This window comes from Furipterus horrens, unplaced genomic scaffold, assembly GCF_987537825.1.
Source record: "Furipterus horrens unplaced genomic scaffold, mFurHor1.1.pri manual_scaffold_12, whole genome shotgun sequence".
In the NCBI taxonomy this organism is placed as follows: Eukaryota; Metazoa; Chordata; class Mammalia; order Chiroptera; family Furipteridae; genus Furipterus; species Furipterus horrens.
In genome coordinates this window covers 28,665,797-28,693,757 of record NW_028327182.1, presented here as the reverse complement: position 1 = coordinate 28,693,757, position 27,961 = coordinate 28,665,797, and the positions used below count along the sequence as shown (strand labels likewise).

Here is a 27,961-nt window from a genome sequence, read left to right as displayed (position 1 = left end):
ATTAAAAAAGCTGTAGTTCATTTACACGATGGAATACTATGCAGCCATAAGAAAAATAAAGAAATTCTATATTTTGTGAGAGCATGGATGGACCTGGAGGTTATTATGCAAAGTGAAATAAGCCATTCAGAGAAGAAAAATACCATATGATATCACTTTTATGTGGAATTTAATGAACAAATAAACTGATGAACAAAATAGAAAGGGAGGCATGGATACATGGAACAGATTAAGAGCTGACAGAAGAGAGAGGGGTAGGGAGACTGGATAAAAGAAGGTGAAGGGATAAGCCAAAGAACATATATGTATAACCCATGGACACATACAAAAGTGTGATGATGGCCAGGTGGAAGGGAGATGGAGGCTGGGAGGAGGGGGACAAGGTGAGGATGGACACATCTGCAATAGTGTTAACAATAAAAATAAAGAAAAAATGTAAATCCTTATCAAAAGTATTGTCAAAGATCCATAATCGACACTCTCCTTCCAGTGTTTAGACTGTTTGAGAAACAAAAGAATTATGTAGATGAAAATTAAAGTACCAATCATGTTACTGATAAAGTTACTGTAAAACTGGGTTCAGGGTAATTAAAATTAGACTGAGTCTCCTATTCAACCCTGGGGAAAGCTTCCTGCGAAAGCAAGCCTCAAAGCAGTGGCTCTCCACTGGAGGTGATTTTCCTCTCAGTGGATATTTGGCAATGTCTGGAGAACATCTTGATTGTCACAAGTTGGATAGTGCTATTGACATGAATGGGTATAAACCAGGAATGCTGATAAACATCTTACAATGTACAAGAGAGTCCACACAACAAAAGATGACCTGGTTCAAAATGTCAGTGGCATTATGGTTGACAAACCCTGAGCTAAGTTTAAGAAAGGGACTAGCGAAGAGTAGAATGTATTTTCTTTGGGAGGAGACAGATCCCTAAGAAACGGAAGAGGGATGATCCTGATTACATTTACCCAATTCCTTCTTTAAAAGTTATCAATCAGATTTACTCATCTTTTCCTGGTGAGGATTAAGGGGAGGAACAACGGTAAGAGGACCAAGGTTGTGTTACACTAATTATGGTTCCTCAACAAAGAAACACTAGGGAAAGAGAAAGGAGATTCTCCACTCTTTACACTTATTTATATAATGTGATTTGTTTACATTTTTAAACCCACAGGTACACTATTATGTACACTTGTGTACACCCAGTAAGATGCTACCTGTATAGTAACACACACACAATTATGCCACCAGAGATATGTGGCAATGACATTCATACAGCAATGACATCCATACATCCAGTGTTATAACACACAATATCACCTAAGCATGTCACATGCTATGTCACAGATGTCAAATAGACACAGGGAATCTTACAGCAAATGACACACAATATCACATGTTATCACATGCAAGACTAATACAGGGTATGTCACACACGGTGGCATGTTCAGACATGCTCGGTGTTACAGGGTGTTAAACCTACACACAGTAAATGCCACTCGTGGACACTCGTGAATGTCACACACAGGCACACAGTCTTAGAATGCCGCATAAAGACATAGACACACATTGAGCAGAAATCATACATCACGCAGATGTTACAGCACACAGTGGCACATCTAGTCATGCACCAGTGGCATTACACATTGTATTACATAGGCACACATAGGTTGTGTCACAAGGTAAATACAAGGACTGTCACACATGATGTCACACTAGTATGTGCCCAATGCTAAACTCACACACACTGGGTGCCACACGTGGATACACACAGTAAATGTCACACACAGACCTAGGCACACAGACACTCAGTACCTACAATAGTGTCACATAGACAACATGATTATCACTCCGTGACTAACACTATGACCCACATGGTCACACATGGTTCATATCGAAAGTCTCTCACATACACATTACACCTGCATCCCTTCCCATACACAGTCTTGCCAAGACCTCTACTGCCTCCTCCTTTACTACCTCCTCTGAATAGTAGTTTTCTGGGGCACTTCTCAGAAAAGGAGGGTGGCTGGTTGGGCTCACAAACTCCCTGCCTGGGCTGCGGCCCTGCCCCTTTGCCTCCCCTTCCTCGCAGCTGCCTCACCAGCAACCGGAAAAGCCTCATCCTGACCAGCACTTCGCCCAAGCTGCCGCGACCCCACTCCCCACTGCCTGGACACCTGGGCAGCAGCCCCCTGGATAGCCCCCGCAACTTCTCTCCCAACACCCCCGCCCACTTCTCGTTTGCCTCTTCCCGAAGGTGAGTGCTTGTCCACAGGGCCCCAGAACCCTCCCTGGTCGGACTCTCCCCACCCACCGTCTGGGCTGCCATCTGTTCCCCTTCTAACTGGACCTGAGCCAGGGCCTGGGGGGTCCGCGGAGTACCGGGGTGTCCCCGTGGGAACCACAGGCCAGCCTCAGGGGCGGGACCTATAAAAAGGCGGAGTTAACCGCCTATCTCAATCTGGGGAAGGGGCGGGGCTTCTTCCCAGAACCTCAAAGCTTTGGGTCTCTCTCGCCTAGCTCTCCTGCCCATTCGTTTCCACAGCAACAGGACGAGAGTGGAGATGAAGTGCGCAGGCGCAGACTGCGTGGTGCCCATGGAGGGTCTCTTGATCCCGGATGTGGGGGAGGGCGCCTAGGGTTATTTCTGGAGGGCCAAAGAGGAGAAATCTGATTGCCCTCTAGGGAGAGGGTGTCTTCGTGTTTCTGGAGTGTCTCTAAATTCATTTTCTGGGGCCTTTGGTGAAACTGGCTGAGGCAAAGATATTCCTTGAATGTTTGGGGGAGAAAGTTCTGGGAGTCACCAACTTGTTTGGGCAGGTCTCTTTTTCTTTGAACTTATTCAAAAACGTTGTCAGAACACGTGCCGTGCTCTGGGAGTTGAGCTTAGGGGCGAATGACACCCCTGTGTACCCAGATTTGAGTTGTCAGGCCAGAGAACCAGGATCACTGCAAAGGCTGGTGAAGGCTATGGTGTAGGAGTCACGGGGGACTGTGGGGACAGAAGACAGCTCCCTGGGGAGAGCAGTGGAAGCCCCTCTTGTCCGTGGAATTCAGCTGAGAGCAATAGGGAACCAGAAAAATGGCTGATGTGGTCACCTGCATGGAGGGTGGGCTGGGAGGGAAGCTGGCTGAGCAATGGCAGTGCCTGGAGGGAGGAGTCCAGTGCATGGAAGTGTGTCCATGCCATTGTGCAATCTGTGCTAATGTGTGGGAGTGTAAATTTGTGAAATTCTGAATATGTGATGCAGCCTGTGCCTAGACGTGTCCATTGGGGTATGTAGGAATCAGCATGTGAGTGTGAAGTATGTGAGCGTGAATGTCTGTGAGTGTGTAACTGTAGGGTTGTAAATGTATGTGAATATTGAGAGAGTATGCATGCCCTGGCTGGTTTGGCTCAGTGGATTGAGCGTCGGCCTGCGAGCTAAGTGTCGCTGGTTCGATCTTCCAGTCAGGGCACATCAGAGAAGGAAAACTCTGACTCCAAAAAACCTCCGCTGCCTTGCGGCATACCTCTTCAGGGAAAAGGCTAAGGGAGTAAACCCCGACAGAAAATCCGGAGCCGGAGTCCCTAAGGCGGTTTGACGTTGTAGTCAACACCGGCAACTCCTGCGGCGCACCTGAAGCCAAGCTGTATTGACTCCGTCTTTCCCTTGGACCCTTCAGCTGCGATGAGAGGGGGGGTCTGCTGCATGGGCAACAGCAGACCCTCCATATCACCCTGCCCAGGCTCTGTAGCTTCATCGAGGCTCTGTGGCTTCAGCTTCACTGGAGAGTGCAGATAGACTCTTAAGAAGCTACACCATCGTCTCTCGAGACGGATGGCTGCCGACGACGACATTTTTAAAAATGATTTGCATTGCCTAAACCCATGATAATTTGAAGATACTTTTACTTTGCACCATACATTTGTTTAACTCACTCTCAGAAAAAAATGAGCATTTTTTGTAGTTAACACTATCACACAAGAAGAGTAACAAACTGCAATTAGTATTTTTACTTATGCTAGTTTTTAAGCTCTAATAAAGTATATATATATATATATATATATATATATATATATATATACACCCTTTCTTCTTGGAAGAAAAAAGTAAAACTAATATGGTTTGCAGAAAACATATTTGCTTTATTGATTAAACAATTTAAATTGGATTTGACTAGTTAGTACAATGTGCCATAAGCACTGAAGTAGCTACACTATTAAATTTAAATAGGAGAGGCAAAAAAAAGAGAACAGATAAGCAGAGCCATTTGAATCACCATGAATATTGAGGCTCAGGTTGCTGGAGCAACACAAAAGACAGAGTCCAAAAGATGCTCCTAAATTTACTTCTTTACTTTATTTTATGACTTTCCTTGCTATTTTTACATTCTGAAATATGTTAGCTTTCCTTTTCTGTCTCTTCCTTCTTTGACCCTAAAGACTGGGTAATGCTGTGAAGTTTTTAGTCTGCAGTCAGATTCTATGCAGCTTTCTATTCTCCATTGTTTAGGTATGTATATAAATAAAGTTTAGCTAGAACTATTAAGCATAGGCCATTCTAAAACAAAAAGAAACAGGAATAACAGTGCATTTCTCATTTTAAAGCTATAACAAAGAGAAAACACCAAATTCCAAAACAGAGGCAAGTTATAATAATAACAGAATTATATTTAATATTTATTAAAAATTTACTATAAACCAGCCTGGCTGGTTTGGCTCAGTGGATTGAGCGTCGGCCTGCGAGCTAAGTGTCGCTGGTTCGATCTTCCAGTCAGGGCACATCAGAGAAGGAAAACTCTGACTCCAAAAAACCTCCGCTGCCTTGCGGCATACCTCTTCAGGGGAAAGGCTAAGGGAGTAAACCCCGACAGAAAATCCGGAGCCGGAGTCCCTAAGGCGGTTTGACGTTGTAGTCAACACCGGCAACTCCTGCGGCGCACCTGAAGCCAAGCTGTATTGACTCCGTCTTTCCCTTGGGCCCTTCAGCTGCGAAGAGAGGGGGGGTCTGCTGCATGGGCAACAGCAGACCCTCCATATCACCCTGCCCAGGCTCTGTAGCTTCAGCTTCACTGGAGAGGACACTCCAGCGTCATCGCAAGATGTCGATTCAACACGGGAGGAGACAGATACCATGTCACTCCCGAGTCGGACTGCACAGCCATTCTTGGCGGTGCAGATAGACTCTTAAGAAGCTACACCATTGTCTCTCGAGACGGACGGCTGCCGAACTACTCCTGAACTACTATAAACCAGACACTATATAGAGCAAATCACATGCATTATGTTATTTTATCCTCACACTATATCTCTGGGTAAGGTTCTCTAATTGTCTTTACAGATTTAAAAAATGTGTCCAACATTAAACAGAGTACACTAAAATCCGGACTCACCTGTTGACTTCATATGTGATCATTTTAGCTATTATGTGAAAAAATGACTTATTAAAGAACAATCACAGTAATGCATATTATGGGATCCATGAGTCTCTAAATGTAAAAAGTTAAGTAATATCATGACAGTGTTCAGATATTTCAAAAATCTTTCTAGTATACAAAGTCTGTCCAGAAGATATCCAGCCATGTAATATGGAAAATAAGATATTTATTAAAGAAGATACAAGATACAAGAACCATTTTACATAGGACAATGATGCCTTAGTCCCCTTCAAAATAGGCATCTTGGAACCTCACATAGTTCTCCCAATCTCCATCAGCTAACCCCATCCTATTTTCAAGAATCTCATTGAAGGTCTGAAAGTTCTTTCCTTTCAAAAGTTATTTTAGTTTTAGGAAAAAACAGAAGTCATCAGGTACCAAATCTAGACTATAGGAGGCTGAGTCACCTGGGTGATTTGATGTTTCACCAAAATACTGCATAAGATGTGATGCATGAGCAGGCATATTGTTGTGATGAAGCTGCCTGCCAGCTATCACTTGCCCATAGCAGTGCCCCTCTGAATCATCTGAAGAGCTTGTGTGGAAGAATGTTCAAGCTTAACACAAAATTTGATGCAGATTAATTGCTCTACTCAATCTGTTGTTTTGAATGTGACATCCACACAGTACACATGCCCAATCAATGACATCTAGTGCCCCCATTTACTAGTACAGTGAGGTCGTCATTGTTCATGTATGCGCATACCAGTCTACTCACCTTGGCTGCCAGGATACATTCAATGCCATGCAAACTGTACTCATTATATTAACAATGGTTGGACTTTTTTCCAGGCAGATCTCATATATCATAAGGTTTCCTACACCTAAATATTTTCTTTTAAATTCTTTTATATAAATTAATTTTCCTGTGTGAAAGAACTATTTCGTGAAATACTCCCAGATGATCTGCTTGGGCAACAGAACAATATAATGAAGGAATAATTGATTAAGAAATAGTGCAGCCCTGGCCAGGTGGCTCAGTTGGCTGAAGTGTTGTCCCATACACAAAAGGGTTGTGGGTTCAGTACCCAATCAGGGCACATACCTAAGTTGCAGGTTAGATCCCGGGTTGAGGAGTGTATGGGAGGCAACCGATCAATGTTTCTCTTTCACATGATATTCCTTCTCTCTCTATCTCTCTCGCTTTCTCCCTCCCTCTCTCTCCCTTCCTCTCTAGAATCAATGGACAGGTTCTTGGGTTAGGATAAAGAAAAACAGTATAGAGAAGGAGAAATACAGGCTCAGGCAAAAAGGAGGTTTACAGTTATGAGTACATAAAATCTAAAGTTTATTTTTTATTATTTACTAGGTATCATATTATTTCCCATACAAAAAAGTGTGTGCATTTGCTACACCTTGTAAATTTGTAGATGAAAGTGAGCTCAGTGCAGAAATGTTGACTTTGAAGTACATTATGTGTAAATATTGTTTTTGAGCTTTTGGGAATGCCCTTGCTCTGAAAGTAGCACCCCTTTGCCAAAAGTGTTCTTCATACCATGTAGTTTAAGAGGAGTCACTTCTTCTTCACCCCTAATGAAAGGGTAGACATGTGAGTGAGGTCTGCCAAGCAAGGACAACATCTCTGGTCACAGTGATTATTTTGACAATAGTACATAATGCAACAAGGCCAATAGAAGCTGTCTCCATAATTTGTGCTGGTGTTGGTAGTATCTGAGAAGAGGAAATGGTATGAGAACAGAGTACTATGTAGACCTTGAGCTACCAAAATGATCATTGCCACCATGTTATAAAGCCTCCCTTTTATGATTTACTTCAACACAAAAGTAGATTTTCATTTATGAGAGTTCCCAAATTTTCTTGTTAATTTTTTAAAATTGTATACTTTTAATCAAGAGTGTTTAAACATAAGATGTTGATATGACATACAAGTGGCAATATCTCCATTTTTCACTCTCCTCAATTCAACTGAAGGTGAAGTTGTATGTACTCTGCCCATATGCTGCAGTACAAATACCAGATTATACGTCACCTGCTACCTCACTCTGAAACATTAGCTCTTCAACTTCCAACTTAGTTATCACTTTTTACTTAAAGTCATTCTGTATTATTTTGCACCTTTCCTAAACAATAAATGCAATTTCCCCATCTCTTCTGATGATGACAACACCTAGATCATTTGCTTCCTTTCTTTATGCTTAATCACTTATAGTGCTGTTAATAATAATTTCAATAACCTAGTGGACTCCTCAATTCAGTTGTCATTATCCTCAATTCTGTACATCCTAATCAACTAATTTTAACTTTATATGACTCTTCTTTTGGTTTAAAATTTTCACATTTGCCTTGGTCATTCCATAGTAGTGTTCAAACCTTAAAATCTTTCCCTTTTATGGTAACCACTGAAAATTATACTTCATTTCTTTCTTTCAACCCTTGCTATGAAATCCCTTTCATCAACTCTTTTCAAATTATACTTAAGTTCAGGCCCTGGCTGCTGTGGCTCAGTGGATTGAGCATCGGCCTGTGAGCCAAGTGTCGCTGGTTCGATTTTCAGTCAGGGCACATGACTAGGTTACACGGCAGGTCCCCAGTTGGGGGCGTAAGTGAGAGGCAACCACAGAGTAAAAAAAAAAAAAAATTATACTTAAGTTCATTTTTAACTTCAAATTTCTATTCAAAATATTTCAGCATTATTAATACTCATCATATTATCTCTTTTGAATTTTGCCAGATTTGTTATTTTTTTCCCTGTCTTACTAGAAAATGGCTCAATATCCACCCTATTGATTTGACATAGATTTCCCCTGAACCTTCAACATCCCATCTCTCATTAAATCTTATTGGTTTTACTTTTTCTTCCTAATATCCATTCCAGTGGTTTCAATGCATTATTTCAACCCTGGTTTGGCTGCCTCATCTCCTGTTTGGACTTCTGATCTCTCCATATTTATTCTTGCTCCAGTACATTCTGTTCCTCACACATTTGTTGTTTTTTAAATAAAATATTATGGTGTAAGCTCTTGTTTAAGACCTATTAATTGTTCTTATTGCTTCTAAAAAGTATTCAAATCCTTTCTGTGGCCAATAGGATTTAATGGTCTGACCCCTACCTCTCTATCTCTTTCTTTTAATCTCACACCTCATATCAGCTTGCTTTTTTAAAATTCAAACTGTCATTCTTCTCATTCTTTGATTATGGCATTCTTATCCCCACTAACTTTTTTGCATACTCCTGTTCTGTTTGAACTCAACCCTCTCCTTTGTCCAACTTCACCTAGTTAATGCCAATTCAACATTAATATTTTCTTTCTTCTACTGAAATACTCAGGGAAATCTTACCTGGTGCCCTAGCTTTATGGTCAGGTTTCTGTCTTATATAGATATTTATCACTTATCTCAGCCTGTGATATTGCAAACACTGTGTTGATGATCGTTTATGATATGCCCCCTACTCAATAGAAGCTGCTAAATACATACTGGCTAAATAAATAAATAGATAGATAAATGGAAAATTATTGAGAAAACATTATGTCCTAGACACTGTGCTATAGATTAGGTATACAAAAACCTACATGGAAATGTGGGCCCAGGGAACATATATATGCATGAACATATCATAATGTGATATTTCAGGTCCAGCCCATTTAAGCTAGATCAGCGGTTCTCAACCTGTGGGTCGCGATCCCTTTGGGGGTCAAATGACCCTTTCACAGGGGTCACCTGAGACCATCGGAAAACACATATATAATTACATATTGTTTTTGTGATTAATCACTATGTTTTAATTATGTTCAATTTGTAACAATGGAAATACGTCCTGAATATCAGATATTTACATTACAATTCACAACAGTTATGAAGTAGCAACAAAAATAATTTTATGGTTGGGGATCACCACAACATGAGGAAGTGTATTAAAGGGTCGTGGCATTAGGAAGGTTGAGAACCACTGAGCTAGATTAACACAAGTGCTCAAAAGGGGTTCTCCTAACATAGTCTGAAGACAAATTTAATGGGGAAAAGACTGAAGGTAGTGATATCACTTAGAAAGTAGAGAGGCATTTTGATCCCTAAAACTTATAAATTTCCATTCTTGTCTCCCTGGGATAAATTAGTGTAATGGAAAAAGACAATAAAAAGTTTAGTGTTGCTCCACAGTCAATTATTATTTAAGATTTTTACTGACTGCCTATTATGTGCCAGAAAGTGTGCTAAGCTGGAAATACAGAAATAAATAAAACTGTATTTGTCTTTAAATATTTCAAAGTCCAGCTTGGAAAAGAGGACTTGTTGTACAATATGATAAAAATATTCAAAGGGGAGTGCCAGAAAGTACAGGAGCACCATACAGGACCGTCTAAGCACCTGATGCATCTGGAATTTTTTTTCTCATTTGATGAAACCTGATGCGAGTCTAAAAACGTGAGTAAGATTAAACAAGTTGTATAAAAGAACATTCTAGTCAGAAGAATAAAAGATGAACTTGGGAAAATATAACTCATGTTGTTGGCTTATAGTGTAGCATATTTTATGGACTGTTTAGGTATGAATCTGTAGTCATGGCCACAGGAAAATCATGAAAAATCTTATGAGCCATAAAAGAAGTTTGGATTTTGCCAGGGAACCAGTAGGGAGAATTTTAAGTTGAAAAAGAACCTGCGATTCATGTTCATGAAAAATCAGTCCGGCAGATCTGAGAATATATTAGAAAGATCAAATGAATCAAGAAAATCAAGAGGCCAGGGTTAATCTTGCTAACCATGCAGAATTCTGCTCAGCTGTTTCCCAAGTAGAAAGCTTCTTACATTTGCTCCCACAGCACCCTGTGCACAACTGCATCACAGTTAACTTACTGTAAAGTACCAAGCTTATCTGTTCACAAGTAGGTCGTTTCTAGCACAATCCTGGGTATGCAGTGGACTTGATGAATCCTTCTGGAGTCAGTGAGTGAATGAGATAACAAGTCAATCAGCCTGTGAGAATGCTGCAAAAATTCCTAACAGTGATTGATATGGTTTACATATTTACCTTTCATAGGATGATAACTTACACTAAAATGGATTTATTTTATCTATAAAAATACTTAATATTTTTTCTGGAAAACTTTTCTAACACCAGCCATGTTCTTAGTGGAACTAGTCAGCTATTTAAAGAACTCTAAGAAATGTTGAGTCGGTTCTTTTTTTAAAATTAACTTTGTATATATCAGATATCAGAGTGACTGCTTGTTTCAACAATGTAAGAAAATATTAGGTGAATGTAGCTTTTTTTAGTAAAAAAGGATTAAAGTAGTAAGTTCAACTATTCAGGAGGTCAAAGACTTTCTTAATGGGTTGGGTTTGAAAAAGTAATAAATATATCTGTATTTATGTAATGTCATTTTCTAAGGTATAACAGCAAATATAGATATGCAGTCTGTTTTTAAGCATCCTTATTTTTGTTATTCTTGCTTAATAAAAACATTTCTAATTTATTCAACCTATCATAGTTAATTTAAATAGCACAAGAAAATGTAAGCAGGTGTTATAGCATAAATTTCCAGAATACAAATATCAAAATGATGCTTACAAGTATATATATTTTATTTAAAGTAATTAGCACATTTTGGGAGTGTTCTAACACATAATTCTCAACTATCAGAGAGCAGAAGCATGGGTTATCCAAAACTATTAATAATCCAGAAGGCATTTGTTTTCAATTTGGGGATGTAATTCTTTTTTAATAACAGAACCACATTATTAACTGTACATTACTTAAGCAAAAACTCAAATTAGTTTATACCTCCTGTGTATATGAAAAATGGTTTATCAGATGAACTCTAAGGTTGGTTATGGGAAATATGTTGGGCTTTGGGAGGAAGAAAAATTTAAGCTACAGGTAGTTGAAATGTCACAATACATTTATTTACTTCATTTTATTAGATGTATTTCTAGTTCTTTAATTTTTATCCAAAATTTTATTCACAGGCATTTAATTAATTCACTATTTTTATGTACTATTTGTGTTTGAACTAAGAATATTTAAAGTGCTCAATAGCAGCAATTAGTTAAGTGTACACTATCTCTTCCACATTAAATAAAAACTACTCTGGGTCTCCAGGCTGTCGGACCACACTGCAGATTGAACTTGCCAGTCTCCAAATGGTTGATTCTCTGGAGAACCTTGACTAACACATGTAACAATCAATAACATTTATAAATTAAAAAAACAAACAAACTACATTTCCTATGGAAAAGCTGAATATGTACCTATAAACACTAATGTTCAAGGATAAATAAAGAATAAATCATATTTGACATGCACTGTTAATTAATAATAATCTTTGAGTGAAATCAAAGTCATAGTTCCTTTTGTTTGTTCATATAAAAAATCTGTTAAGTGTATGCTACCTTGTATGAAAGATTATATTTAGACCTGGGGCTATAAGAGTTACAAAAATAGAAAATGAAGTAAAGTGTGAAATAAAATAACTTTGTGGAAAAAATTTGGATGTTATATTTTATACCTTGGTTATTTATATTTTGGTGGCAAATACATTTTTTGTCTTAGAACAAAATTTATATTCACATATTAGAACAGAAAAAGATAAAGTTGTGGGCGAGACTGGGAGGGGCAAATGTAAACCAAGGCTTTTTTCAGAGAGAAAGCTAAGGATTTCATATTAGGGTACAGATAAAGGAGTTTGCTTGTCATTCCTACTTAGCTCTCTTATTAGTGGTTTTCAATGTTGGTACCTAAAAAAGGGAGCAGGGATGGTTTTTAAATATTTATTCAGAGTGTGGCACTGGAAAATCCATGAGGAAAATGAATATAAAAGGTTGACGGGAAGCAGAAGCATTGTGAGTAGACTATACTGATACTGGAGATTCCAAGGATAATAGACATCAAGGTAAAGAAGTGGACCCCACTAGACTGAAGTGAGATGGAAAGAGGAGAGGGTTCAGGAGCAGTGATAAATAACTAAAAAGCATATCATCATTTCTGTAGGGCATTAGCAAGCAGGAAACTTAAAATGTTGGTGGCAGGAATTTTTAATATTTCTCCCTTCAGAAAAATATGAAAATAGTTATTATAAAAAATCAGAATATTCTTTATTAACACTTACATTATAATTTAGTTTTCACATTATACATGAAGAAAGCATTCATTTTCCTACTTTTGTGTGCTTCTAACAATATACTGGCTCTGGCTGTGTCTGAGTGTGTGTGTGTGTTGAGAAGAAGAGGGTGCCTATTGCACAAAATTTACTTCTGTTATTATCTAACCTGAACCTATAAATCGGTTTTTATTAAATCTATGTCTTATATTCTGCTTAACTTGCCCCCAACCTTGCTAAATCTCATTCCTGTCCTTTTGTGTAAGTACACTAGACAATTTTGTGTTTCTATAACATTGCTGTTATTGGCATGTTTGCTGTATCATTAACTCAACATCTGGAGCACTTTTCTATAGTTTGAAAAAAAAATACATTATAAGGTTAAAATTAGAACTCATATACATAAAAAATTACTCATTAACTATGGACTTAGAGATAACAATTATATTATTTCATCAGAATATTTGTTTTGAACAAGTGTTACTTCTATAATACAATTCATATGTCTAATCAAAATGTGCAATTACTGAATGAGTAATATAATTTAATGTGGGCTACAAAGAAAAGCATTTTAAATTTTAATTTGATTCTAAAATGTTTTTTTTTAAGTTGAGAGAAAACATTCATTACTCAGGCAAAATATTTTGCATATATTCAGCATCATAGGCCTTAAATTTGTATTGTTTTAATTTTAGACAAGCTAGCAAAAAATGACTTAAAGAAACATCAGACAAGAACCATTTTGCTTTATAAAACCAACATATTTTATTCTTACAGTGATTTATACTAGAATTTTATTTCCTGTATAATTGCTTTACTTGTGCAGAGGCTGATATTGTCCTGTCTAGGGTAAAGGGTTAAACTTATTTTCAAAGTAAGAAATAAGATTATGCCCATTCTAATTATAATTTCAAAACAACTTTCCCTAAATCTTCTAAGCTAAAAGTGAGATGATTTCCTCCATTTTATTACCTTGATAGGTTTGCCACTTCTATCAACTATCACAATATCTTCCTGTTTACTGTAACTGCCTCTAAAATAAAATGGGCTTATAAAACTAGTTTTTAATCAGATCATCTACTAAAATGTCTGCTTTTCCTTCCGGATGAGTATTTTTGTTCTACTCGAAGCATGTCCTGCTATCAGAGACTGTGAAGTTGTGCTGTCCCTTGGTTCAGAATGCTGGACCCAAGAGTCTGATGTTGTATTTACTGCATGAACAACAACTTAATTAAGTGTTGCTTTAGAAACATCACCAGAGCTTTGTTTCTGGTATTGCACTCCGGCATGTATCACATTGTTTTGACACGTGCATTGGGAGATTTGCTTTGTAGTTAGTCATGTTTTTGGAACACTCCTAGACAAGACAGAAGAACAATCCTACTGGTAGAGCAGGCAAAATGCTCTTAGACCCCAAAAAATGACTATAGACAGGATCAATGGCAAATTTTTCGTCTGAGAACACTCTCGGTAAAATCAAATTTCCTCCTTTGACATTTGAGCTTAAAAGCAAATGTTTTTATGCTTTGGTAAAGATTAATAAAATCAAATGTACAAATATTTCTTCCTTTCAAATTTCCATATTTATGTCTAAGGAACATGTTTAATATGTCTAAATAAATTTAATTTTTGATAGTTAGTTTTAGGTTGTTATTTATCGTGATAAAATATCTTTTAAATAATGCTTTTCTGTTATAAACCTGGAAGGGTTTAGAAGAGGATAACAATGTATGAATATATTTTTCACACTCTTTTCTTCAAAGAAATAAACCTTTTCTTTCCTTCCTGGTATGCTCTGGAAATGCACATGAAACTAAGTGCAATTAAGTGTGTCTACTTCAAAGCACTAGAAAGTTTAACTCCATTATATCATTGAATTCATATTGGAGACTTTAAAGTTAATACAAATTAATCCAAGATATTCAGATACTTGAGAAAAGAAGTCTGTAAACAAACAAACAAACAAACAAAAAAGTAATTTCTTCTAAGGCGGTGTGACCTGAAATATTTATACAACACGGCTGAATGGCTGTGAAGGAAAATGCTCCAGAAGGGATATAGAGCATAGAGATTTGTGAGATTAAAAAAAGAAAACTATCATAATTACTTTCAAAAGTTTTTTCATGTTCCTCAAAAATAGTTCCTATTTAAATACAGCAATAAATGGCACCGACTAAATAAAATATAACCAGACTTTATTTACCTCAGGTAGGTTAATATTGATCTTTAAATAATAAAGCATCCGACTTAATTAAGCTCTTTTAAGCACCTACTAGAAAAGACCCACAAAGACCCACATAGAGCAATCATATTTAAACTGTTGTCTATAATTTAGTGATCAATCAAGTGTATTATAAGTAGATTTTATTATTCAAAAATGTGATAATTTGTGTAAATGTATAAGTGTGTTGGCACTTGTAAGTCTGTCTACATATGTATGTGTTACTGCATTATAAAACATTTCTATATTCTAAATTATCACTTTATCTCATAATTTCAAAGATCAATATCACACAGGAAATGTGACAATGTTTTGCCAAATGAGAAGGAACACAAGTGAGAGCAGGAACAGTTAGATTTTCCAAATTGTGTCAGAAAGTGGCCACGAATTAAGCAAAGGTAGGAAACAAACACATGCTAGTAACCGTGGCTGAAATGAAATAAATTTTGCTGAATATCCTCCAAAGTGTTCTTGATCCCTGAGAGTTGATTCAAATAGCATTTACACTTTCAATGGACAGAAAATTCTCATGTTATATAAACTATTCTAGAGAAAAGACAATATAAAATGCTTAATTCTTTATTTTACAAACCTTGGGTATCTATAATACTAACAACACTTAAAATAGAAATTAGAAACCAGTTCCTGTTGGTCATTGATTATGCTCTTGTTTCTCAACTGCAAAGCCATTTTTTTATACACATTCGTGTTGTTGGAGCTGGGCCTCTGCAAACTACTTTTCTCCTTTGTCAGCTGGGTCGCAGCAGCTCCTAGCAGTCAATGGTGTCAAAGGGAACCTGACAGGCAGATGAGAGAGTGAGCAGTCTTCGCTGTTTTCTCGCTGTCCCTGTCAGCAACATCTCATCAACACTTTCTCACTTCAACAGAACAGGTACCTCAAATTCCATGTTTTAATTTATTTTATTTTATTTCATTTTATTTTATTTTAGTTTAGTTTGGTTTATTATTTTTGTAGTATCACAGAACCACTGTAATTGTGCTCCTTCAGAGGTCCCAAGATTAGATGGCCCTTGTCCCCTTTTCAGAGTTGCTGCTCTTTAGATGGCCTCCTCCAAGCTCCTGAGGTACAAGCAATCTCTCCTCAGAGATCTAGGTTACAGCTCTTTAGGGGCCCTCTTACTGTATTGTAGGTTCTGATAACATCCATAACTTCCATTTGTTCCTCCTGTCCTAAGGATTACAGCTGCTTTCTTAGTTACTATCTCTGCGTTACCTCCCTTTTGGATTCTCTCTCTCTCTCTTTCTCTCTCTCTCTCTTTCTCTCCCCTCCTTCCCCTTCTTCTCCCCTCCACCCTTCTTTCTCTGCATTTTCTATATAAAATTATTTTCAAAATATCTGGCGTGGTTCCTATTGTCCACACTAGAAGGAGCTTGATTCACTCATACAAACACTGATACAACAACCCTAAATGAAACGCTAGCAGATTGAACTTGTACAGTAGAATATAGAATGAGAAGGGAGACAATAAAGGAGGAAGAAATGTAGAGGTGGAAGAGCAGCTAAAAAGGAGAAAAAGAAAACATCTATTACCAAATGTTGAGTGTGTTAAAGGAGGACTAAGATTGGTAAATAAAAATATATTTATTTATAGAATTAATCACAGTAACATTTAAAAAAACTATCTGACTTTCTTAATAGAATTCAAAAAGGTTTTGGTAAAATCAGTATGTATTGCCAATAAAAATTCCTAGTAAATTTTAAAAAATCATCATGATTAAACTGGTATTTTCTCACACTAAACGCCAACATCATACAAAACATCTCACAAATTCAAGAACAAGGCAATAATGTGCACTGTTGTCACTATTAGTTATTATTATTCTGAATATCCTCAGTGCAAGTCCTATGGCTCCTTCTATACTTACAGGATTTTCTCTAAGCCAGTTCTTAGTAAATGGAACAATGTTTGGGCACTCCTCTACATTTTCTTTGTAACCAGATTTGATCAGAATCAAGTCAATTTCAGAAAAAGATAAAGTAGTTACATTTTTTCCTTTTATTTTGACCAATTGAATTATAGAAGTAGCTACAGGAGTCCAGAAAAGAAAATATATTAACACCATCCAAAGTAGATAAAAAAATTTAACTGATGTAAATAATAATTTAGTAATAACTTAACTAACTAAGCAAAAATTAGTTACTAAACATTTCCAGCCACAAATATGAGAATTTCATGCGGAATGAAAGGTTAAGTGGCACAACAAGGCGTGGAAAAGTTTTACATATCTGATTTCTTAAACTTAACTTGCAAATTAATAATCCAATGTTACTTTAAAAATAGTATACACTTTATTTAAAAAACCATATATATTATGTTGAAAAATATTTTGCTTGATTACAAATGGGATTATTCTCAAGATACTGCTCTAAAGGGTTAGTTCACAAGTGATTATCATTACTTATAAAATAATGTGTCATTAAAGATTTTCCATGATTAAGAGAACATAAGTCTGTATCTTATGAATTACATTCCTGATATACGGAAACAGTTAGGGAACAACCATCTTAAAGGTTTCTATCTTTAATACCTAAAACATGTTGCAATGGTTCTCCTCCTTTATGGCTATTTCAGGATAGACTAGATATGTTATGAGAGAAAATAACCTAAAAGTCTCAGTGGCTGTAAACAGCAAGCTTTCTTTCTGATTCATGCAGCCTGCTACTGTTCTTTAAAACCGTCCAGCGCAGCTGTTCTTCAGATGCTGAATATTTTGCCTATATGACATCCTGCAACTATATATCTATGTAGCAGAAGAAAAATCAAGCTGAAGGGTAGATATTTGCTAATTAAATATTTCCACCTAGAGCTGATGATATATGTAAGTTCAGGACAAATATCATTGGCTACAGAAAGTTATATGGTCTCATCTCTCTTCAAGAAGACGAGTAAGGACAATTTATCTCTTTGCCTGAAGAAGAAAATCAGATATCACTGAATAGTAGGAATATCTACTGTAGGAATCCTTTGGAAATATAAGTAATCTAAGTTAGAAAATCAGTAATATCAATGTTTATAACATTCAATATACCACACCTAAACACATACTCATTCGTATACAATATACACACACTCACTCACTCCATGCCCAAACTATACAAATTACTCAAGAATATGGCAATATAGTGCTTTAGTTAACTAAACTACTTAAGCATAAATCAGAAAATAACAGAATGCAGTGATTTAATAAAGCACAGAAAAAATCTTCAATTTTATTAAGAATCATCTAAAAAAAAGAACTCAAAATATAAAGAAAGTAGATTATCCGCCTTGAGTGATGGGTCCTTCACTGGCATTGGAAAACACAGGCTTCTTATTTGCATTTCCAAAACCATTCCACATTAAAGTGAAAAGAAGAATTGCTGTGTAAGGCATCCATAGGTAGAGCAGTTTCAAGATTTGTTTCCAGCCCTAGAATTCTGATACACTGTATCTTTCTCTTTCTGCTCCCAAACCCAGAACTATATCAGACATAGTCTACCAGCAGCAGATGTTTGGAGAACTTTATTTTGGATGCTCAACTTTCTTTCTATGTTTCTGCAGCCCTTGAAGTACTGAACAAACTTCAGCAGCCCAAGCTTTTAACACATCTTTGTTTTCTGATTTCTCATCAACCTCTGATTTCTGTTTACTTATGAATTCTCTGACTCATAGTTTCACTCATGGCTTCTGCTAATTCACTGCCTGTATTATCTCAAGGTCTCTGTTTGTCTCCTCAGGTGGTAACAGCATAACCAAATGCTGGTGTTTTTTCTGTGTAACACAGTCAAATTTCTCAGGAAAGACCTGATTCAGCCAGCTAATTATATTATGTCTATTTGGTAAGAAACTTGATTTTAATCCTCTTCATAAAAACCTTGATTTATACAAGATGCTCCTAGACTTATGGGTTATGTCCTGATAAACCCATAAAAGTTGAAAATACTATTAGTTGAAAATGCTTTTAATATACCTAATCTACCAAACACGATAGCCTCACCTGAGCTACCTTACACATGCTCAGAACACTTACATTAGCCTGCAGTTGGGCAAAGTTCTCCTACAAAGCCCATTTTACAATAAAGTGTAGAATATGTCAACTAATTAATCTGTGTATTGTTTCCACATCGTTGTAATGTCAAAAAAGTTTAAGTCAAATCATCATAAGTCAGGACTGTCTGCATTGTTTCCCTTGAATCATTTTCTTACCTTGGGCTCATCAAATTTTTCTGGGAAAAACAGTCATGTAGAGACAAGCATAATCTTCTATACTTAAGGAATTCTTTAGATTCACTACTGAGAGCAGAAATCATAATTCGGTATCATCTAAAAATGTAGTCATTGCAATCATAGATGGTCTTGGAATACTTAATATGACCAAAGTAATATCTATTAGGTATTACAGTAAATTATATATGTTGTAAACAAAGGATTGTAAAGAATTTTCAAGAGGTAAACATGCATTTATAGCATTCATATGACATATAATAATCTTTGAAAAAAATCCTGAATTATTAATGGCAGAAAAAATATGATGTTTGTTATATGTACATTTATTTCTAATCTTTTTAAAATTTATCATTTATTCCTCCAGTCTTCTACTCACTGTGAATGTGGCCTCAGGCTTTTCAATTGAAAACCGCTTTTCTCTTGCTTTCATAACCTGAAGAGATCGTCCGAAGCCACAGATTATGTTGGATCCTGGAATAAAATCCCACTGGGTAAGTCATGTTTAGAAGTTCTAAAGTACACTTTATTAGCATATAAATTGAAAATAGCAATGTTGATCAGGTAGTTCAATGAAAAATGCCTCTTAGTACAAGTGAAAAACTATCTCCTTAATCCAAGTTGCTTAAAAAATAACAACAAAACCTACTTATGTGATTAACGCAAGAAGTGACAGGAGACAGGAAATCAAAGTGATGGCTAAACCAATCAACCTTTAGAAGAAATTTTATGTTAACTCTGAGTGGGATACATGTGCAGACAGAAACCCTTCCAATAATGTTCCCAATGTCAAGATCTCTTGGGCAATAAAGACTTCCCTGTGATGAAGTCCATTAGGCAGCAACCTTATTAAACACAGCACACACAATCAGCTCTGGGTGGCTACCTCCGGGCTTCTCTCCAGTGACAATGCTACAAATCTTCATTTTTCCAATACAGACTAATATGGCTTTGATCAAAACTTCTAAGTTCAATTTCCTTGGGTTAAAAACATTTCTAGAAAGTTTTTTTTTTAACGAATCAATATCATATAAACACCCCACTTTTTTATTTCCCATCCTTGACATTTTTAGCTTGTATGCAAATGTTATAATTAAGGAATAAACTATGTCATTATGGGTTCTCACTGAAAGCTATAATTTTTATAAGTATATCACACAAATATTTTAAAATCCAGAAAAAATCAATAAATTTATATCACTATGTACATTTTTATTCATTCATTAAATTAAATAGAAAATCTCAGCTGAATTGAAAAGAACATGTTGAAATTACTGTCAACTTGATGACCAAGAAGAAAGAGAATAAGCATGTGGCTGAATGCGAAAAGATGGGGAACCAAAGGGTATTGGTTTATAAGTGAGTGTCCTCTAGGGCAGCAACATAAAAATCTGTCAGACAAATGAAGTAATACTATATAACCTAAAGAAATGTTGTAACTAAAATACAAAATGTGTAGCTTGAGAGAAAATTATGTGCTTTTAGTTAAACATTAAAAAATACAAACGTATATTCTCAGAACTAAATTGTTTCAGGCAGGTTACTGTCCATATTTAAGGGAGTAAACCCCGACAGAAAATCCGGAGCCGGAGTCCCTAAGGCAGTTTGACGTTGTAGTCAACACCGGCAACTCCTGCGGCGCACCTGAAGCCAAGCTGTATTGACTCCGTCTTTCCCTTGGACCCTTCAGCTGCAAAGAGAGGGGGGGTCTGCTGCATGGGCAACAGCAGACCCTCCATATCACCCTGCCCAGGCTCTGTAGCTTCAGCTTCACTGGAGAGGACACTCCAGTGTCATCGTAAGATGTCGATTCAACACGGGAGGAGACAGATACCGTGTCACTCCCGAGTCGGACTACACAGCCATTCTCGGCGGTGCAAATAGACTCTTAAGAAGCTACACCATCGTCTCTCGAGACGGACGGCTGCCGACGACTGTCCATATTTGCACAATGCCATTAAACTAGCTTTCTTAAAGCAATGACAATGGTTCCAGCAGCTACCTTCAGCATTTGTATTACCTGACTGACTCCTGAAGGCACTGGTGGTTTTCCTTGCCTTTGTTTATTACTTTTCTAAATGCTACTTCTCACAGTGAATTTCCCTCAGCACTTGGGACTATTAAAACTCCATCTTTGCTAAGAAACTTTTTTGCCCCAATAACAGTGTCTTACAAATGTTTATATGATCATTAGAAATTTCTTGACCAGTCATGCTTACATATATATTTAAACACTGTTTTAATGTATTATGTTGGCCAAAAGTCCGTTTAGTTTTTTCTGTAAAATAAAAGACACAGTTTTCATTTTCATCAATAACTTTATTGATTGGATATTTTGAAGATGTCATCTATCTCCCATGTGGTATAAAATTGATTGTTCTCAATTAATGTCTCAATTTGATTGCTATCAACTTCAATTGGTCTACTGAACCTTGGAGCATTGTTCAGCGAGAAATTTCCACCACAAAACTTTGCAAACTGCTTTTGACATGTTAGATCAGTCACAGCACCTTCTCCATACACCACACAAATCTTTCTTGTGTTTCAGTTGCATTTTTACCTTTCTTAAAATAATAAGGCATAATATGCCAAAAACATTGCATATTTTCTCCCATGTCTCAATATTAAAATGGCTACACAAAAAAATGCACCAATTGTGATGTTCTTTTTAAATGCATGTTGATACGACAGATGTCACAATACAATCTAACACAATTGTTTTGAATGAAGCATTACTAGAGCCATCTTACAAAGAACTGAGACAAAGATAAACAGGTAAAAGTTAAATTAATGAAATTTAAAACCCAATCCTTAATTAAAACAACTATAAACATCAGCAGGCTTAGGTGTGTGGTCTTCACACACAAAGAGCCCTCTAATTTTATTCTGTCACTTTTTAACACTAAGCAGCTTTCATTTGATTGTACTATATCAAATCCTAAATTGAATAAGAAATTAGAAGAAAAGTATATCTATAATAATCACTTTAAATGAGCCAAGATCTTATGAAATATAAAATGTGCTAGTAATATTGGCTAATTCCTAATAAACCTTTAATACGTGTGCAATTACAATTGGTCTTCTTTGCATTTCTAAACCCAGGTGATATGTTTGTTTTACTAGAGGCTAGAACTTGGGCTAGAAATTGATATATTCCCCCCAATAATCTCTGTGTGATCTTAATACCTAAACAACTTAATTGTCATGATTCACAAAATGAGATATAGAAAAGGAAATGAATAACAATAAAATTGTGCACAGTTCTTTTCATTTTCTAATCACTGTCAAAACAACGAAGTATAACAGCACTTATATGGATAAATAAATAAAAGATAGATGAATTGATAAATTTGGGTTATGGTGCTATTGAAAAAACTTACTAAAATGATGAAATCCATTTTCTTTGTTTGGACAAATCTGGTAGTTACATTAAAATATGCACTGGGGAACATTTTCAAAGCTTTTATGGTGTCTTTTATGCTGTTACACATTCTGGTTTTGAGAAGGAGAATTGCCCTGAAGGAGAAATCCTTCAGAAAGAAGAAGAGAGGGAACACAAGGACTCAGGGAAAAAAAAAAAAAAAAGTTTGCAACTGCAGAGAATGATTAGTACAAGGAAAGGAGGAGGAGACATCTGTTGGTGAAATGATTTTTAGAGATAATTAAGTGCATTCATCCAGAAATAACACATATTATACATCGTTTGCAGGCACACATGGCTTTACTAAAAACAAGAGAGAGTTTGAAAGGCCCACAAATATAATGCCGCAGCTTTGATCTGAAGTCACCAGAATGTCAGCCTTTCCTGAGTGCCCCACCTCAGTCTTCTTGTCACCCTTGCATGTGCTTTAACAGTTTTTATTGCAGGGTATGTATATGACTTACAAGCTGTGTTGGGAAGTATTGTCAGAGAAATGTAGCTTGCTTCATGTGTTTTTTAAAGCTTAGATTAATATTCCATTTTAATCTCCTAAAATTTAATTGGATTTTTAGGTATCCAAGAAATCATCATAGAAACAATATTAGTGTCCCAAATAAATGAATAAAAAAAAATAAAGCCTAGAAAAAAATCAGTTGTCCTGACATTAAAGGCTATCTTAGAGACAATAAAAATTAATATCAGAAACAGTTTAGGTTTCACTTGATCCTGCTTTTATTTTATCCTCTTTCACAATAAAATGTATGTCCCATATTTCTGTATGTGATGTCTTCTTATGCAATTTTAGGTATATTCTTTAAAGCACTAAATGATGGGCCTTAAACTGTAATTAAAGAAATAAGAAAGCATAAGGTAAAAAAATATTTTTATAAGAGTAAACATATATCATTCATCATACAAAGAACACTTATAGGATTTTGCTTGGTCTTTAAACATAAAAAAAAATGTAAATAAAAATGGAAGACAGGAACTTTCAGTTATTGCAGTGGTTCTCAACCTTCCTAATGCCGCGACCCTTTAATACAGTTCCTCATGTTGTGGTGACCCCCAACCATAAAATTACTTTTGTTGCTACTTCATAACTGTAATTTTGTTAGTTATAAATTGTAATGTAAATATCTGACATGCAGAATTTATTTTCATTGTTACAAATTGAACATAATTAAAGCATAGTGATTAATCACAAAAACAATATGTAATTATATGTGTTTTTTGATGGTCTTAGGTGACCCCTGTGAAAGGGTCGTTTGACCCCCAAAGAGGTCGTGACCCACAGGTTGAGAACTGCTGCTTTATTGAGATAAATCATAACAATAAAATGAATGATATTTACACATAACAAATTGTTTGACATTTTTTAGTATATATTATTTTATTTTATAGTTGTTCAATTATAGTTGTCCCAATTTTTCCCCTTTAATCTCCACTGTCTCTTCCCCAGTCAATCCATACCCTGTTGTCCATGCCCATAGGTCCTTTATGCTTGTTCCTTGACTAGACTCTTCCTCTTTTTCCACCTGTTATTCTCCTCCTCCCTCCCCTCTGGTCACTGTCACTCTGTTCCTTATTTGCATGTCTCTGGTTTTATTTTGCTCATTTCTTTGTTTTGTTCATTAGGTTCCACTTACAGATGAGATCATATGTTATTTGTCTTTTGCTGTCTGACTTATTTCACTTAACATAATACTCTCCATTATTTGACATTTAAAGATTATTTTAATCTCAATCCTTCTGCCATGTTATATTTTCTGCTAGCTACTCATTCATTAAAACCATAATATTTCTTTAAGAATGAGTCCCAATACCATCTACTTTTAATTTTGTTAGGATAGCTTTGTCTTCACATCACTTCTACACAAAACAAAATTAATTTTTAAATAATAAAAATACATTATTGCACAGAATTAGAAATTTCATGGTGGTATATTTCTGTGGTTGATAAATTCATTAGCTCAAATAACCAAAACACCAGTTTCTTGGATTCATCTTTCCAGTCTGCCATCCATTTGGCTTTAGTGAACCTCACAATTCAAAGATGGCTGCCATTTTCAAGGTGTAAAAGGAAGATGGCATCTTTGAAAAACCAGAAGGATGAGAAAAAGGCATACTTCTTTTTTATGTTCCTTTTTAAGAGTGTAGACAATTTTCACAGATCTGTTTCGCCCAGTCATTTATTGTCTAGAATCATGTCACATGGCCATTCCCATATCTATCTCTGGAAAGAGAGAGTAGAATTAACAAGATTGCTTAGCCCTAGGTTAATCAAGATCAACTAGCATATGGCTTTCTCCTACCTAAACAATATATGAGTTAAAATGGCAAAGACAAAAAGGATATTGGTATGTCTGACACACACACTTTAATTACTAACCCCCCATTTATTGCAAGATCACTCTTCTCCTTGAAGTATACTTATCTTTGTAAGAGTCTTATATTTATTTATAGAATACAAGTAACTTTAAAGAAGAGATCACATTGGAAAACATTTTAATTTCACATCTTGCTTGATATAGTGGTTTAATTGTCATAGAAAAGTTTTTGAATGAATGAATACATTTATAAGGTTTTGTTTATCTGGCATGTGGTTTTCATTTGCACAAGTTTATTCTTAGCTGTGATTAACTAGATTGTTTTCTTGATTTGATAAAATGTTTTCTCAAATATATTTTTAGAATACTTGTTCCTAAGAAGAAAACCTTTTAGATGTAAGAAAAGAAGTAGAAATATGATCAGCTTTTTATAAAAACCACATAGATATTTTTAAACTATAACTTTTATAAATGAATTATAACAATATAAATGAAGATGGAAACTTGTTAATTTTAATAATGTGTTCTCTAAATAAATTGTCTGCAATAATTTTAAATTAACTTCCTTATGCAAACTGGTGCAAAACTTTCCTGAAATAATATAAACACCAAATGTTGAGGAATGACTTTTGAGTTCTGTCATTTGTGATTAAACAAAAATGAAAAATGTACCTGGAATAAAAATAAATCTTACATTTTATGTATATTCTATTACAAAGAAATTCAAACATGGATGGAAAAAAATCCAGCACATTATTTTTGTTCTCATTTCTACTATCCTTGTCCATGGTATCATTTCTCTAACCTGGACTTTTATCCAAGTTGCCTACATTCAGTTTACTCTTATCTAACCAACAAAATTCTACTATATTGATTTTTTTTAAAAATTATTGTTTAGATCCTTCTCCTACTTCCACCTCTACCTTGATCAGTGTCAGTCTGTTCCTTATTTCCATGCTTCTGGTTCTATTTTGCTCATTTGTTTGTTTTGTTCATTAGGTTCCTGTATGGGTGAGATTATAAGGTATTTGTCATTTGCAGCCTGGCTTATTTCACTAAGCACAATACTCTTCAGTTCCATTCATGCTGTCACAAAAGGTAGTTCCTTCTTTCTTTTATTGTGTAAATGTACCACAGTTTTTTGATCCACTCATCCACTGATGGGCACTAAGGCGGTTTCCAGTACTTGGGTATATAAATAAAGCTGCTATAAACATAGGGGTGCATAGGTTTTTTTGAATTGATGTTTTAGGATTCTTAGGGTATAATCCTAGCAGTGGAATCATTGAATCAAAAGGCAGTTCCTTTTTTTTTTTTTTTTTGAGGAAATCTCATACAATTTTTCATAGTGCTGCACCAGTCTGCATGCTCACCAACAATGCACTAGGGTTCCCTTTTCTCCTTATCCTTGCCAGCATTTGTTTGTTGATTCATTAATGGTGGCCATTCTGACAGGTGTGAGGTGGTGTCTCATTGCAGTTGTAATTTGCATCTCTCTGATTGTAACAGAACCCCTGGGCTGCTCCAATTGAAACAGATCCCATGAGCTGTTTAGTTAGGGGCCTGATTGCCCATCGCCAGAATTATAACTCTCAATATCAGAGTTTAGTGAAAAGAAAAAGAATTGTTTATTTGCACATAGTTCTGCCTCCCCCTCCCAGACCTGGCCAGTCTTAAGAAAGTCAGAAACACCATTTCCCTACTTCCTAGACACAGTTCAGCTTTACCAGTAGCTGCCAATCACTCAATTCTGATTGGAGAGGTCCTTTCTGTGCTGTGGTGCCCTCCAGCTCTCAATGCAGAACCGCCTGGATTCTCAGCCTCCTTGTAAACTGCCTTCTTCCTAAAAACCACGTGGATCTCCTCTCCTCAAAACCACATGGAAAGAGCCTCTTAAAGCAGCCTGGAGACCCCCCTCCTCCAAGCCACATGGAGGGAGAGCAGGAGAGCAAGCCAGAGAGCGAGAGAGCCAGAGAGCTAAAACGTCTGCAGCTGCTTATACATCCCGGACAGCGTCCTCTGACACAGTGGGTGTTGCAACCAGTTCTGACCATTCACAGAACCCTACACAGGCTTTGTAGGCTCCCTCCGTACCATCCCACAGTTCCAAGACTCCTCCCATCTTCGTGGACCTTGGAAGTATCAAAGCCATTTTGCATAACAAAGACACTAGCAACTAGCCCGAGGCATGCAAAGGCATCTTAAAAGCTGCTTCCTTTTCCCCATCCCCCAGCTGCAAACTTTGGGGTTTGTTTTTGGACACCTCTGTTTCTGTAACATGATTGCTAGTGATGTTGAGCATCCTTTCATATGCCTATTGGCCTTCTCTATATTGATCTTTAATACACAGTCACATCAACTTCTGATGTGGCATATGCTGACTATACATGTCTAGAGAACTGAATATAAACTCATTGGTGTAGTTATCAAGACTCTTCCTAAATTATTCCCAACCCAGTTTTTCAATTCTTTTCCTTTTCACTATTCACAAACAACTTACTCTCATCTAATTGTACAGTCACAGTTTTCCACATACAATCTCTATTTCTCCAACTGTCTATATGCTCATCTATTTTGAGATATATTTAAACTCCTTTACTCATTTTGGGAAGTCTTTCATTATTTCTCCTCTGTCATGTACATTTTCAATGTAATTAACATGCTTTTGTTAATATTTCTCATACATCACACTTATTATTGAAAAGAGTTCCCCCTTTTAAAAAAGAGAGAGATGCTGAAGTTGTTATTCCCAGTACCTCAGAATGTGACTTTATTTCGAAACAGGGTCATTATAGGTGTAACCAAATTAAGATGAGATCACACTGAAGTAAGGTAGGCTCCTATCCCAAAATGACAGGCATCCTTGTAAAAGAAGACACAGACACCTGAAGACAACTCCAAGTGAGGACAAAGGCATAGATTGGGGTTATGCAACTGCCAGCAGAAGAACACTTGATTGCCAGCAGATCATCACAAAAGGCAAGAAAGGATGCTCCTACAGATTTCAGAAAGAGCACAAACTTGCTGATACCTTGATTTTAGACTTTCAGCCTCTAGAATTATGAGACAGCAAAATTCTGTTGTTTTAGGCCACCAAGTGTGTGCTACTTTGTTAAGGGAGCCTTAGGAAACTAATGCACCTACAAAGTCATTTCCCTATTGTTAGAGGGATACGATATCCTATAATTCAAGGATATCGTATCCCTCTTTCACTACCTAGCCTTGTCTTTCAACACAATAATTTAAACTTTGCTCACCTCTCATCATAAGCAATATAAAGGCAAGAA

At 36.3% G+C, this 27,961-nt stretch overlaps 1 pseudogene; it reads right to left on the bottom strand.

The window, feature by feature from the left end:
- LOC149995983 (elongation factor 1-gamma pseudogene) overlaps positions 1-5,400 on the bottom strand; it is a 29,839-nt pseudogene extending 24,439 nt beyond the window's left edge.
- Positions 5,401-27,961: the final 22,561 nt, after the last annotated feature.